The sequence below is a fragment of the Somniosus microcephalus genome, chromosome 6 (assembly GCF_052327205.1).
Source record: "Somniosus microcephalus isolate GS21.2 chromosome 6, FLI_Smic_1.0, whole genome shotgun sequence".
In the NCBI taxonomy this organism is placed as follows: domain Eukaryota; kingdom Metazoa; phylum Chordata; class Chondrichthyes; order Squaliformes; family Somniosidae; genus Somniosus; species Somniosus microcephalus.
Window position 1 is genome coordinate 122,343,638 of NC_140992.1, and position 15,233 is coordinate 122,358,870.

Genomic DNA, 15,233 nt, shown 5'->3' on the forward strand with positions numbered 1-15,233 from the left:
AGATGCGACCTGTACTTCGGGTTCCTCACCAGGTACGTATGGGAGAGGCATGGGGTTGACTTGTTTCTGTGACTCTAGGATCTGGTCAGCATGGCGTCTCACGATGTACTCCCCAACTTCCACTGTGTACATTAGTGGGCCCTGCCGTCTGCATATCGTTCCTGGCTGCCATTTTTCTGTTCGGTAGTCGCGGGTCAAGACTGGTTGCCCTACATTGAAGCTCCTTGTTGGTTTCTCATGGATGTGCTGGAATTGCTTACTCTCAACATCTCTTCGTACGTTTGGTCTGAGCAAATCCAGGCGAGATCTTAACCTTCGGTTAAAGAACATCATGGCCGGGGCCTGGTTGGTGACTGCATGTGTCGCATTCCGGTAGGCGAACAGGAAATTGTCCACCTTATGCTGCAGCGGAATGTTGTCATTGTAGATAGCCTTTATTGCCTTCTTAAAGGTTTGTATGAACCTCTCAGCCAATCCATTTGTGGCTGGATGATACGGGGCAGATGTGTAATGCCTTACCCCGTTCTTATTCATAAACCTCCGGAACTCTTCGGACACAAACTGTGGTCCGTTATCAGAGCAAATCTGTTCTGGCAAGCCGTTCCTGGCAAAAATGGTCCGTAGGACTGCAATAGTTTTCTCCGTGGTGGTGGAGGACATTTTGATGACCTCAGGCCATTTCGAGTACGCATCCACGGCTATTAAAAACATTGAGTCCATGAATGGACCAGCAAAATCAATATGCACCCGTTGCCATGGAGATGAGGGCCACTCCCATGGGTGTAGAGGGGCCTGTGGTGGTGCATTTTGGACTTTCTGGCATCCTGAGCAGCTCTTGGTCAGGTCCTCGATCTGTTTATCGATTCCCGGCCACCACACATAAGCCCTGGCAAGGCTTTTCATTTTTACCCCTCCCAGATGACCCTCATGAAGCTCATTGAGCACTCTATCCCTTAACTTGGGTGGAATTACCACTCGGGATCCACACATCAAGGTCCCCCGGCACACTGACAGCTGTTCTCTTCTTGTCGAGAATGCTGGCAACAGCGAGTCGCCATGTGCTGGCCATCCCTTCACCGTCAAACCATATACCCGAGACAGTGTCGGGTCATTTCGGGTCTCCTTTTCTATACGAGCGTTAGTTACCGGTAGGTATTCAACTATAGTCGAATGAAATATTTCAACAGGATCCACTGCTGGTGCTTCCTCCGCAGTAGGCAGTGGCAGGCGTGATAGCCCATCAGCATTTCCATGCTGTTTCGTGCCCTTATATTCAATCTCATCGTGGTGCGCCCCTAGAAAGAGTGACCATCTTTGTAGTCGTTGCGCAGTCATCACCGGAACGCCCTTCTTCGGATTAAAAATGGAGACAAGACGCTGCTGGTCAGTCAGCAAGGTGAATTTCTGCCCGTGCAGATAGTGATTGAACTTTTTCACTCCCCACACTAGGCTGAGGGCCTCCCTGTCAATCTGGGCATAGTTACGCTCGGCTGAGGTTAGTGATCGTGACGCAAAGGCTATTGGCCTCTCTGAGCCGTCCGAGAATTTGTGCGACAGCACCGCTCCAATGCCGTAGGGTGACGCATCACACGCCAACCGAATTGGTAGTGCTGGTTTGAAATGGGCCAATACCTCTTTCGATGTGATTAGTGTTTTGCTCTTCTGGAAAGCTCGTTTACATTCGTCACTCCACTTCCATGGCACTCCAGTTTGCAGAAGGGTGTTCAGTGGGTGTAGACCAGAGCGAACCTGCGTGAGGTACAAGCAGCGCGGCAACTTTAAAAGGAGGATCGAGGCGAGGCCGGACCACAGCGGCTGACCTGGGAGTGGAGTGAGCAGCGACGCCCGACCAGAGCGGACCTGCCTGAGGTACAAGCAGCACGGCAACTTTAAAAGGAGGAGCAAGGCGAGGCCCGACCACAGCGGCTGACCTGGGAGTGGAGTGAGCAGCGACGCCCGACCAGAGCGGACCTGCCTGAGGTACAAGCAGCGCGGCAATTTTAAAAGGAGGGGCGAGGCGAGGCCCGACCAATTCAACAGCAGGGGAGAGAGGTAAAAAGTAATCAAAGTGTGACATCACCAGGAAGCAGGTAAGTGATTGGTTGGTGAGTATTTCTCTCTTTTTTTAAACTTTAACTCTGTTTTATAGTTTCTAAGGTCTCTCTAGTGTAGCAGGGACTGTTGGCAAACCAGTTAACTGTAGTGTAATTAGTGGGATTGATTGATTTAATTTAAATTCAATTAATTAAAGGGTAAGTCATGGCAGGACAGCCGGGCCCCGTGATCTGCTCCTCCTGCAATATGTGGGAACTCAGGGAAACTTCCTGTGTCCCTGACAACTACATGTGCAGGAAGTGCATCCAGCTGCAGCTACTGACAGACCGCATTGCGGTGCTGGAGCTGCGATTGGATACATATTGGAGCATTCACGATGCTCAGGACATCGTGAATAGCACATTTACGGAGTTGGACACACCGCAGGTAAAGGTTGGACAGGAAGAAAGGGAACGAGTGACCAACAGGCAGAGTACTAGGCGCAGGCAGGTAGTGCAGGGGTCCCCTGTGGCCATCCCCCTCTCCAACAGATACACTACTTTGAGTACTGTTGAGGGGGATGGCTTATCAGAGGAAGGCAGCAGCAGCCAACTTCCTGGCACCAGGGGTGGCTCTGCTGCACAGAATGGGAGGAAAAAGAGGGGTAGAGCTATAGTAATAGGGGATTCAATTGTAAGGGGAATAGATAGGTGTTTCTGCGGCCGCAAACGAGACTCCAAGATGGTGTGTTGCCTCCCTGGTGCAAGGGTCAAGGATGTCTCCGAGCAGCTGCAGAACATCTTGGAAGGGGAGGGTGAACAGCCAGTTGTCGTGGTGCATATAGGCACCAACGGTATAGGTAAAAAGCGGGATGAGGTCCCAAACGTGGAATATAGGGAGTTAGGAGATAAATTAAAGAACAGGACCTCAAAGGTAGTAATCTCAGGATTGCTACCAGTGCCACATGCTAGTCAGAGTAGAAATAGAAGGATACTTCAGATGAATACGTGGCTAGAGGAATGGTGCCAGGGGGAGGGATTCAAGTTCCTGGGACATGGGAACCGGTTCTGGGGGTGGTGGGACCAGTTCAATCCGGACGGTTTGCACCTGGGCAGGGCTGGAACCGATGTCCTAGGGGGAGTGTTTGCTAGTGCTGTGGGGGAGGGTTTAAACTAAAATGGCAGGGGGTTGGGAACCTGAGCAGGGAGACAGAGGAAAGGGAAACAAGAATAAAAGCAAAAGATAGGAAGGAGAAAAACAAAATTGGCAGTCAGAGAAATCAACGGTTTAAATCAAACATGGCCACAGTAAATAATAATTCTAATAGGTCTAAGAGCGTTAAAAAAACAAGCCTGAAGGCTTTGCGTCTTAATGCGAGGAGCATTTGTAATAAGGTGGATGAATTGGCTGTGCAAATAGAAGTAAACAAATACGATTTGGTTGGGATTACGGAAATGTGGCTCAAAGAAGGCCAGGACTGGGAACACAACATCCAGGGGTATTCGATAGTCAGGAAAGATAGGCAAAAAGGAAAGGGCGGTGGGGTAGCATTACTGGTTAAAGAAGGGATTAACACAATTGTAATGAAGGATATTAGCTCTGATGAGGTGGAATCTGTATGGGTAGAATTGAGAAATACTAAGGGGAAAAAACATTAGTGGGAGTGGTTTATAGACCTCCAAACAGTAAGGCGGAGGTTGGGGATGGCATTAAAAGGGAAATTAAAGAAGCGTGCAATAAGGGCACAGTAGTCATCATGGGTGACTTTAATCTACATATAGATTGGGCCAACCAAATTAGTAACAATGCTGTGGAGGAGGAATTCCTGGAGTGTTTACGGGATGGTTTCCTGGACCAATATGTCAAGGAACCAACCAGAGATCAGGCCATCTTAGACTGGGTATAATGTAACGAGGAAGGATTAATTAGCAATCTTGTTGTACAAGGCCCCTTGGGTCGGAGCGATCATAATATGATTGAATTCTTCATTAAGATGGAGAATGAAGTAGTTGACTCGGAGACTAGGGTCCTCAATTTAAATAAAGGAAACTACGATGGTCTGAGGAGTGAGTGGGGTAGGATTGATTGGGGAATTGCACTCAAAGGGTTGATGGTGGATAGGCAATGGCAAACATTCAAAGACCAAATGGATGAACTACAGAATTTGTTTATCCCAGTTTGGCATAAAAATAAAACAAAAAAGGTGACCCCACCATTGCTAACAAGGGAAATTAGGGAAGGTCCAAGGAGAAGGCATATAAATTGGCCAGAAAAAGCAATAATCCTGAGTATTGGGAGCAGTTTAGGATTCAACAAAGGAGGACAAAGGGATTAATTAAGAAAGGGAAAATAGAATATGAGAGTAAGCTTGCAGGGAACGTAAAAACTGACTGTAAAAGCTTTTATAGTTATGTGAAGAGAAAAAGATTGGTGAAGTCAAGCATAGGTCCCTTACAGTCAGAATCAGGGGAATTTATAATGGGGAACAAAGAAATGGCTGACCAATTAAAAACATACTTTGGTTCTGTCTTCACAAAGGAGGACACAAATAACCTCCCAGAGATGCCTGGAAACATAGGGTCTGATGAAAGGGTGGAACTGAAAGAAATCAGTATTTGTAGGGAAATGGTGTTAGGGAAATTGATGGGACTGAAGGCCGATAAATCCCCAGGGCCTGATAATCTACATCCCAGGGTACTTAAGGAAGTGGCCCTAGAAATAGTAGATGCATTGCTGGTCATCTTCCAGAACTCGATAGACTCTGGAACGGTACCCATGGATTGGCGGGTAGCTAATGTTACCCCACTATTCAAAAAAGGTGGTAGTGAAAAGGCGGGGAATTATAGACCGGTAAGCTTGACATCGGTAGTGCGGAAAATGCTAGAATCCATTATAAAAGATGTAATAGCAGAGCACTTGGAAAGCAGTGACTGGATCGGACAAAGTCAACATGGATTTACAAAAGGTAAATCATGCTTGACTAATCTACTGGAATTTTTTGAGGATGTAACTGGTAAAATAGATAAGGGAGAACCAGTGGATGTGGTGTATTTGGACTTTCAGAAGGCTTTCGATAAGGTCCTGCATAAGAGATTAGCGTGCAAAATTAAGGCACATGGGATTGGGGGTAAGGTATTGACTTGGATAGAGAACTGGTTGGCGGACAGAAAGCAAAGAGTTGGAATAAACGGGTCGTTTTCCGAGTGGCAGGCAGTGACTAGTGGGGTACCGTAAGGATCGGTCCTAGGACCCCAGCTGTTCACAATATATATTAATGATCTGGATGAGGGAATTGGATGTAATTTCTCCAAATTTGCAGACGACACAAAGTTGGGTGGGAGGGTATGCTGTGAGGAGGATGTCATGAAACTCCAGTACAATTTGGACAGGTTGGGTGATTGGGCAGAAACATGGCAAATGCACCATAATGTGGATAAATATGAGGTTATCCACTTTGGTGGCAAAAACAGGAAGGCAGATTATTATTTGAATGGCAATAGATTGGGAGAAGGGGAAGTGCAAAGAGACCTGGGTGTTCTTGTGCACCAGTCGCTGAAGGTAAGTGTTGTGTATGTAATATGTGTGCTACTTTGAACCTATGGACAGGACTGCACTACTTGTAGGGCGTAGTGATACGCAGTACCACTCCTGGCCATAGGGGTATAAATAGTACTGTGGGTACTGATCTCCCCTCAGTTCCCGCCTGTGGGCATGAAGTAAAGACCTACGTATAGTCCCTACCTCCAACCAGTAAAGACCTGTTTGAGTTATACGTTTAAGTCTTTGTGTTAATTGTTCAATACAATACACATACTTAACACTGGCGACGAGTCAGGTTCTTACCCTGCGGCAGTTGAAGAGAGGTTTCAAACATCACCACCCCACTAGAAGCGACAGGCTTTAGGACTCTGAAGCCTCCATCAGCGACTGAGCACTGGAGTGCAGCAGCCATCCTGACAGCTTCCAGCGACTGACAGAAGTCTTTCTGCAGTTCCTTGTTCAACCTAGGTGGTGGGGTAAGCCGTGCAGCGTTGGCTGCAAAGACAGGGCTGGGGAAGTTGGAGAAGATAAGGGCGATCGCAATCCCTGATAAGAGCCGCGGTGAAACGCGCGAGCGGGTAAGCCAGAGCCCGGGAGGCAGCGAGCAAGAGCCGCTTCGGTTGGGAGCCACTTCGCGATCCAGCGATCGCATCCGCTGATAAGGGCCGCACTCGGGCGATCGCGGCGAAGATAAGGGCCGCACTCGGGGGCTGAAGGGAGACGGCGTCGGGGGACGGGTGAAGACCGCCAAGCGTGGGAAAACCGCCATTTTGTGGGCGGAGGACGACGGCAAGAGCGGGAAGCCGCCATCTTTGATAACAAGTAAAGAAAATAAAATCTGAGAAATTGCAAATCTACAATGCCTAAACACGGGAATATTAGCACCTTTGATAGTGACCTCGAAGATTGGGCCATATATGTTGAAAGAGTAAAAAATTATTGTAAGGCCAATAAAATTCGTGACCAAGATAAAGCTGTAACATTATTAAATGTAATGGGTGCGAAGACATACGGGCAATTGAAACACCTGTTATCACCAGATGAACCGGCGGATAAGACGTTCAATGAGATTGTTACTGTCCTGAAAGATCATCTAAACCCCACGCCGCTGATGCTAGCGGAACGATTTAAATTTTACAACAGAAGGCAGCTACAGCATGAAAGCAATGCTGAATATTTGCTGGAACTGCGTAAATTAGCGAAATATTGCCAGTTTGGAACGGGACTGACAGATGCACTACGAGACAAATTTGTGTGTGGTTTATTTAAACAGGATACACAAAAGCGACTGCTCGAGGAGAATGAGCTGACGCTTGAGAAGGCGGTCACTATGGCAGCAGCACACGAAGCCGCAGCGAGAGGCACGGCAGTAATGCAGCTACGGTCACCGGAGCTCAGTGCACACAAATTGGGTGTGAGTTCTGGCAAATGTTATCGTTGTGGAAAGACAACGCATGATCAGAACCAGTGTTGGTTTAAAAACCAAGAATGTAGAACTTGTGGTAGGCTTGGACATATAGCTAGAGTATGCAGGTCAGGGAAGAAGACCAGCAACAAGAAGTCACCGCAAGGAAAATACGCAAAGGTACACAAGGTGACCGAACAGGAGTCCGATTCAGATGCTAGCAGTAATGAACTGGCTAGCTTAAGAGTACTCAACGCTGGTAAGGGTGCAGACCTCCAGACAATTTGGGTCACTCTTCAGATAGAAGGAGTCCAAGTAAAACTGGAATTGGACACTGGATCGGCATTGACGGTCATAAATAAGAAAGATTACGGAAAGTTATTCCAACATATTCCCCTACAGGATACGGGGATTATATTGAAAACATACACGGGGCAAAGAGTGTACCCCATCGGGAAAATAGAGGTTGCAGTGGTCCACAAGGGCGAAGACAGTCAAATAATGGACTTATATGTGATATCTGAAGGAGGTTCTCCACTACTAGGATGGGAGTGGATTAGGAAAATGAATATGGACTGGCATTTCCTACAAACAATAACGAGTGAGAACTCGGTGAAGATAGTCGGCCCAGACTCTGGAACGGATGATGGTAAGCCCAACTCAGGTGCAAAAGACAAAGTTTCAGCACAGAATTCCACTGAGCAACAACAACATAGTTTAACTGTGGATTCTGAGTCTGGCAAGTCTACTGATGTGCCCATTTCTGAGGGACACCGGGCTCGAACTCAACTCCATTTCAAACTACAACAGCAATTAGAACAAATGCTTCGCTGTTTTGAGCAAGAGTTGAATGCAACGAAAGAGTTCTTTGATATAGAGTTGGAGAATCTGGAAAGACAACAGAAGCAGCTGATGGAGAAAATGGAGCAGGAGCACACAAAACGTCTGATGTCAGAGGAGTTAACGGTCAGCCAACTCCTGCATATGCTGAAGGACAGGACTCTGAAATGGGAAAAACTTGAACACGAACTTCAATATTCAAACGAAAGGGGTTCGGAGCTCTCAAAGGTTATTGGAAGAGCTGAGGTGGCAACACAGACTGAGATGACTGCAACAGAGCAGCCCTTGGATGTCAAAAGTACGCTGACTCACGTCAACGTAGAACAACAGACCGCTGAAACAGCTGCTCCGGTAGAGGGATTGAATAGTCCGATCAATCAATCTCCAAAAGAAGTTGAAGTAGTAAAATCTCAAATGAGGTCATTAGTAAACGACTTGCTGAAAGCCCAGAAAAAGCTGGATGAAGAGGTACGCATGAAGAAGTCTCTTCAGGAAAGATGTCTGGACTTGGAACAAAAGCTGGCTAACGCCCAGCTGGGTATGGAGGAAATAGAAGACCCTCTCGCTGGCCTAGATCAGGACGACACCGAATATTACTATGTCCTGTCCTGCCCAACTTGTAACTTCGCCTCCCACCATACAGAAATCATGGAGGAGCACCGAAAGCCTACGGAACATCGGGAGAAGGTGGCTCTACTACGGAAAAAGGAGGAAGAGAAGGAGGAACTGCGCATGCAGCTGGCAGCTGACAGTGGAGCCCAGAGAGTCTCCAAGAAGCAGAAAAGGAAAAGTCGAAACAGAAGATGACCCATCTGAACCATTATTACCTCTACCAGATCACACACGTGGTCCCTCCGAACGGAGCCAATTCAGTTCGGAAGTTCAAACTGTTAAATCCATGGAAGGACTATTGAATGAGTCACTCCAGCAACGTGAACCGACTACACCACAGAGATTGAATCTGTGAACTGTTTTCCGCAGAGACTGAATCTGTGATCTGTTTTGACATGAAGTTATCTATGTATCTATGTTATTCTGTTATGTAAACCTGAAGTTATATATGTATATATGTTATTACGTTATGTTAAATGGGGAGATGACTGTAAAGCTAGGAAGGGAGGAATGTTGTGTATGTAATATGTGTGCTACTTTGAACCTATGGACAGGACTGCACTACTTGTAGGGCGTAGTGATACGCAGTACCACTCCTGGCCATAGGGGTATAAATAGTACTGTGGGTACTGATCTCCCCTCAGTTCCCGCCTGTGGGCATGAAGTAAAGACCTACGTATAGTCCCTACCTCCAACCAGTAAAGACCTGTTTGAGTTATACGTTTAAGTCTTTGTGTTAATTGTTCAATACAATACACATACTTAACAGTAAGCATGCAGGTGCAGCAGGCAGTTAAGAAGGCAAATGGTATTTTGGCCTTCGTAGCAAGAGGGTTCAAGTACAAGAACAAGGATGTCTTGCTGCAGTTGTACAGGGCCTTGGTGAGACCGCACCTTGAGTATTGTGTGCAGTTTTGGTCGCCTTACCTGAGGAAGGACGTTCTTGCCATGGAAGGAGTGCAGCGAAGATTCACCAGGCTGATATCTGGGATGGCAGGAATGACGTATGAGGAGAGATTGTGTCGATTGGGCTTATACTCACTGGAGTTTAGAAGATTGAGAGGGGATCTCATCGAAACCTATAAAATTCTGTCAGGCCTGGACAGACTTGATGCAGGAAGGATGTTTCTGATGGCCGGGGTGTCCAGAACCTGGAATCATAGTCTAAGGATAAGGGGTAAGCCATTTAGGACTGAAATGAGGAGGAATTTCTTCACCCAGAGAGTGGTGAACCTGTGGAATTCTCTGCCACAGAGAGCGGTGGAGGCCAGTTCATTAAGTATATTCAAGAAAGAGTTGGATATATTTCTTAAGGCTAAAGGGATCAAGGGATATGGGGAGAAGGCAGGGACAGGGTACTGAATTTGGATGATCAGCCATGATCTCATTGAATGGCGGAGCAGGCTCGAGAGGCCGAATGGCCTACTCCTGCTCCTATCTTCTATGTTTCTATGTTTCTATGTAGAGAAATTTGGCAAGAACTTATGGTAGTGGTTTACCAGCCCGAGGAACGACCTCAGTTGTGACACGTTTTCCGGTGCTGGAGCCTTGACTACTGCCTCAATCTTTTCTGGGGACTTATGTAACCCCTCTTTATCGATAACGTGGCCACAATATGAGATCTGTTTTTTTAAAAACTCGCATTTGGGGCGGTTAGCTCGGAGCCCATATTCCTTCAATCTAGTGAGCACCTGCTCCAGGTTGGCGAGGTGATCATTGTCATTTTCGCCCGTGACCAGGATGTCGTCCAAATAACACTGGGTCCCTGGGATCCCTTGCAGGACTTGTTCCATTGCCCTTTGCCAAATAGCCGGAGCTGATGCTACCCCGAATACCAGCCGGTTGTATTGTTAGAGATCTTTATGGGTGTTGATTGTGAGGTATTTTTTTGATGCTTCTTCTACCTCCTTTTGCAGATACACCTGGGCCAGATCAATCTTAGTGAAGCGTTTCCCTCCAGATAGCGAGGTGAAAATATCTTCAATCCGCGGAAGTGGATATTGCACGGTGTGAAGGACTGGGTTCACTGTTACCTTAAAGTCCCCACAGATGCGAACCTTCCTTGGTTCCCCAGGCGTGCTGCTCAATGACTTTTTCATCACAGGGACGATGGGTGTAGCCCACTCGCTCCAGTCTACCTTAGACAGTACTCCTGAACGTTCCAAACTCTCCAGCTCTGCTTCGACGGCTGGGTGGATCGCATAAGGTACCGGTCTGGCCTTAAAGATTTTTGGGCTTGCGTTTTCTTCGATTTTAATTGTTGCTGTCATGCCTTTTAGTGTTCCGAGTCCTTGCTGGAACACTTCTTGCGCTTCGGTTAGGATCTTTGACAGTCGCCCAGGTGTAACGTCGTCATCCTTTTTGGCAGCCACAGTCAGTGCTTGTATGGAATGCCAATCCAGCTGTATTTTCCGGATCCATTCACGTCCCAGTAATGGTGGTCCTCCATCTTGCAATACATACAGGTCTAGTTTTGGTGTTTCCTTACCGTTACATATAACGGTCACCCTTATTTTTCCTTTGGGGTAGACTTTTTGCCCCGTGTACGTCTTCAAAATAATTTTTGTGTCTCTCAAGGGTATGTGTGAGAATAGCCGCTCGTAGTCCTGTCGGTTTATGACTGTTAGGGCTGATCCTGTGTCCAATTCCATTTTTACCTGGACTCCTGCTATCTTGAGAGTGACCCAAATGGTTCGGTGATCCTCTGTTTTGATCACATTATGTAGTTTCAGACAACTCAGCTCCCTGCTTTCGGAGTCGGTATCACTCTTCTGTTCATCTGAACTGTTCTCCGTCACCTTATGTACCTTCTTGTACTTTTCTTTTGGAGATTTCTTATTGCTGGTTTTCTTTCCTGACCTGCAGACTCGTGCTATGTGTCCTACTTTTCCACACTGTCTGCACACTTTGTCTTTGAACCAGCAATCATTGTGGTCGTGTGTTGTTCTGCCGCAGCGATAGCACTTCTCTGTTCTGTATGACTGTGATGAAATATATGTCTTCATCAGCCCCTGTGTTTTACCTGCATTGTATTGTGTGTACCGCCCCCTTTTCCCCTATTGTGTGTATTGGCTCCGCCCCTGTCTTTTGTCATATAAAGGTCTCAAGAGCTGTATGATTCATTTTGCCAGACGAATCCGATGTGGAATGGCGTGCAATGTTCTTAGCGATTGAAAGCCTTCAGTTGAATCCTTTAACTTCTTGTCTTTGAGTTATTGATGGCACATCAATTTTAATCGCTAAAACACCAAGATGGATCGACTCCTGAAACCAGAGCGCTTGGATCTGGACCCCCATGCCACAGTTGCAGCCACACAGTTCGGACACTGGTTCCAATGCTTCGAATTTTTCATCGAAACCTCAGCCACCGCCATAGCAGCCGCGACCGCCACCGGAGATGTGAAACGGGGAATCCTGCGAAACCGGGTGAGTCATCGGGTCTCCCCTCTCATCCGAGATGTCACCAGCTACGAGGATGCCTGCACCATTCTGAAGGCCCACTACGTGCGGCCAATAAACGAGGTGTACGCCAGGCATCTTCTGACTACTCGCACGCAGCGGCATGGTGAGTCACTAGAGGACTTCATGCTAAGCCTAAAAGTACTGGGCAGAGACTGTAACTGTAAGGCCGTGTCTGCCACCGTGTACACGGAGGAGCTGATCCGAGACTCCTTTATTGCGGGCCTCAGTTCAAATTACATTCGGCAGAAACTGTTTGAAAAGGAGGGACTGGACTTAAAACAGGCTATGGGCATAGCGCGATCGCTGGATATGGCCCAGAGGAACTCTGAATCCTGTTCCTCAGGCCACGCGGCCCACTCCGCCTCGTGCGCGCCGTGGGGGCCGCCATCTTGGAAGCCATCTTCACCTCCCAGGTCTCAGGCCAGCCCAGCACCGTCGGAGCCCCAGCCTCCACCCAGGAGCCCCACTACTGCCGCGATGCATCGGGGCCCGAAATGCTACTTCTGCGGCCAGGACAAACACTCCAGGCATCTGTGCCCAGCGAAGGGCACCACCTGTTTTAAATGCGGGAAGAAAGGACATTTCAGTAAAGTCTGCAGAGGGAGCCCCGCCTCCAACTCCGCCACCGCTGCGTGCGCGCCGTGTGGGCGGCCATCTTGCACGCCATCTTGTCCACCCTCATGGAGTCCACCATCTTGTCCCGACTACACGGACCCCCAGGACCCACTGGTGGCCTCAATCACAGTGGATCAATCCAGGCTGCATCCGTTGTCTAGATCGATGATGGACATAAAGGTAAACGGGAACAAGGTTAAATGCTTGATTGACTGCGGGAGCACCGAAAGCTTTATTCATCCTAGCCTGGTAAAATGACTTTCACTAACGATAGTCCCTACACAGGGCAAAATCGCCATGGCTGATAAGACTCATACCTCAAAAATTACAGGTTTCTGCGCGGTTATGTTGTCGGTAAAAGGCACTGATTACAGAGATTTTAAACTGTTGATAATGCCAGATCTCTGTGTGAGCGTGATCTTGGGTCTGGACTTCCAGTGCCACCACCGAAGTATCACGCTTACCTACGGTGGGTCCCAGCCGCCCCTCACAGTGTGCGGTCTGGCTACCCTGAAGGTCAAGCCGCCCTCTCTGTTCGCCAACCTCGCACCCAACTGTCGACCCATAGCGACCAAGAGTAGGCGATACAGCTGGGAGGACAGACGGTTCATTGCATCTGAAGTAGAAAGACTCAAGCGGGAGGGTATCATCGAATGCAGTACTAGCCCGTGGCGTGCCCAGGTAGTAGTAGTTAAGGGTAGCGAAAAGAAGCGGATGGTGATAGATTATAGCCAGATGGTTAATCTATACACCCAGCTAGACGCCTACCCTCTGCCCCGCATAGCGGATATGGTTAACCAAATTGCGCAATACTGGGTGTTTTCCACCATCGACCTAAAATCGGCATACCACCAGCTCCCCATTAGGCCGGAGGACCGTCCATACACCGCCTTCGAGGCGAACGGACGCCTCTACCACTTCCTCAGTGTCCCCTTTGGGGTAACGAATGGGGTCTCGGTCTTCCAGCGGGAGATGGACCGCATGGTCAATGAGAACCAGTTAACAGCCACCTATCCATACCTAGACAACGTCACCATCTGCGGCCATGACCAGCAAGACCACGACTCGAACCTCGCGAGATTTCTGAAAACCGCCCTCAGACTCAATCTCACCTACAACGAGGATAAGTGTGCCTTTAGCACCACGCGCCTCTGTATCCTGGGCTGCGTGGTGGAAAACGGGGAAATCGGTCCGGACCCCGACCGATTGCGCCCCCTATGGGAGCTACCCCTACCAAACACTCCCAAGGCCCTGAAAAGGTGCCTGGGGTTTTTCTCCTATTACGCCCAATGGGTCCCCAATTATTCCGACAAGGCCCGTCCCCTCCTGAAATCAACGTCCTTCCCGCTCACGGCCAAGGCCCACGCCGCCTTCAACAGCATTAAACACGACATTGAGAAGGCCGCGCTGCGGGCAGCGGACGAAAACATCCCTTTCCAGGTCGAAAGCGATGCGTCCGACTTCGCTTTAGCAGCCACCCTCAACCAGGATGGGCGGCCCGTAGCCTTTTTCTCAAGAACCCTCCAAGGGCCCGAGATCAGGCACTCCTCGGTAGAGAAGGAGGCCCAGGCCATAGTGGAGGCAGTGCGGCACTGGAGGCACTACCTAGCCGGCAAACGCTTCACCCTGCTTACCGACCAGCGGTCGATAGCCTTCATGTTTAACAACAAACGGAGGGGGAAGATCAAGAACGACAAAATTCTCAGGTGGCGGATCGAACTCTCCACGTTTGAGTACGACATAATATATAGGCCGGAGGCCCTCAACGAATCCCCCGACGCCCTATCACGAGGGATGCGTGCCAGCATCCAGGGGGACAGGCTACAGGGCCTCCACAATGGCCTCTGCCACCCGGGGTCACCCGACTATTTCTCTTTATAAAATCCCGTAACCTGCCCTATTCCATCGAGGAGGTCCGGTCTATGACCAGGGATTGCCGCACCTGTGCGGAATGCAAGCCCCGTTTTTACAGGCCCGACCGAGCCCACCTGATCAAAGCTACACGGCTATTCGAGCGCCTGAGCTTAGATTTCAAGGGACCACTCCCCTCCGCCGACCGCAATGTGTACTTTCTCAACATTGTGGACGAGGAGTCCCGCTTCCCATTCGCCTACCCCTGCCCAGACATGACCAGTGCCACGGTCATCAAGTGCCTCGGCAGCCTGTTTTGCACATTCGGCATGCCGAACTACATCCACACTGACAGGGGGGCGTCGTTCATGAGCAACGAACTGCGCCAATACCTGCTGTCGAAGGGGATAGCCATGAGTCGGACCACTAGTTATAACCCCCGGGGTAATGGGCAAGTGGAGAGGGAGAACGCGACGGTGTGGAAGGCGGTCACCTTAGCACTAAGGTCTAAAGGCCTCCCTACCTCCCGCTGGCAAGAGGTCCTCCCAGACATACTCCACTCGATAAGGTCGCTACTGTGTACTGCTACTAACGCCACTCCTCACGAGAAGATGTTTGTTTTTCCCCGCAAATCAACCTCGGGAGTGTCCCTACCTTCGTGGTTCTCCACCCTAGGGACAGTCCTATTACGGAGGCATGTGAGGGGCCACAAAACGGATCCCCTCGTGGAGGCAGTACACCTACTCCACGCAAACCCACAGTACGCGTACATCAAGCACGCCGACGGGCGTGAGGGCACCGTGTCCATAAAGGACCTCGCCTCGGCAGGAAGCGACGACGACCCATCCTCACCACCCCCAGAAGAACCTCCACC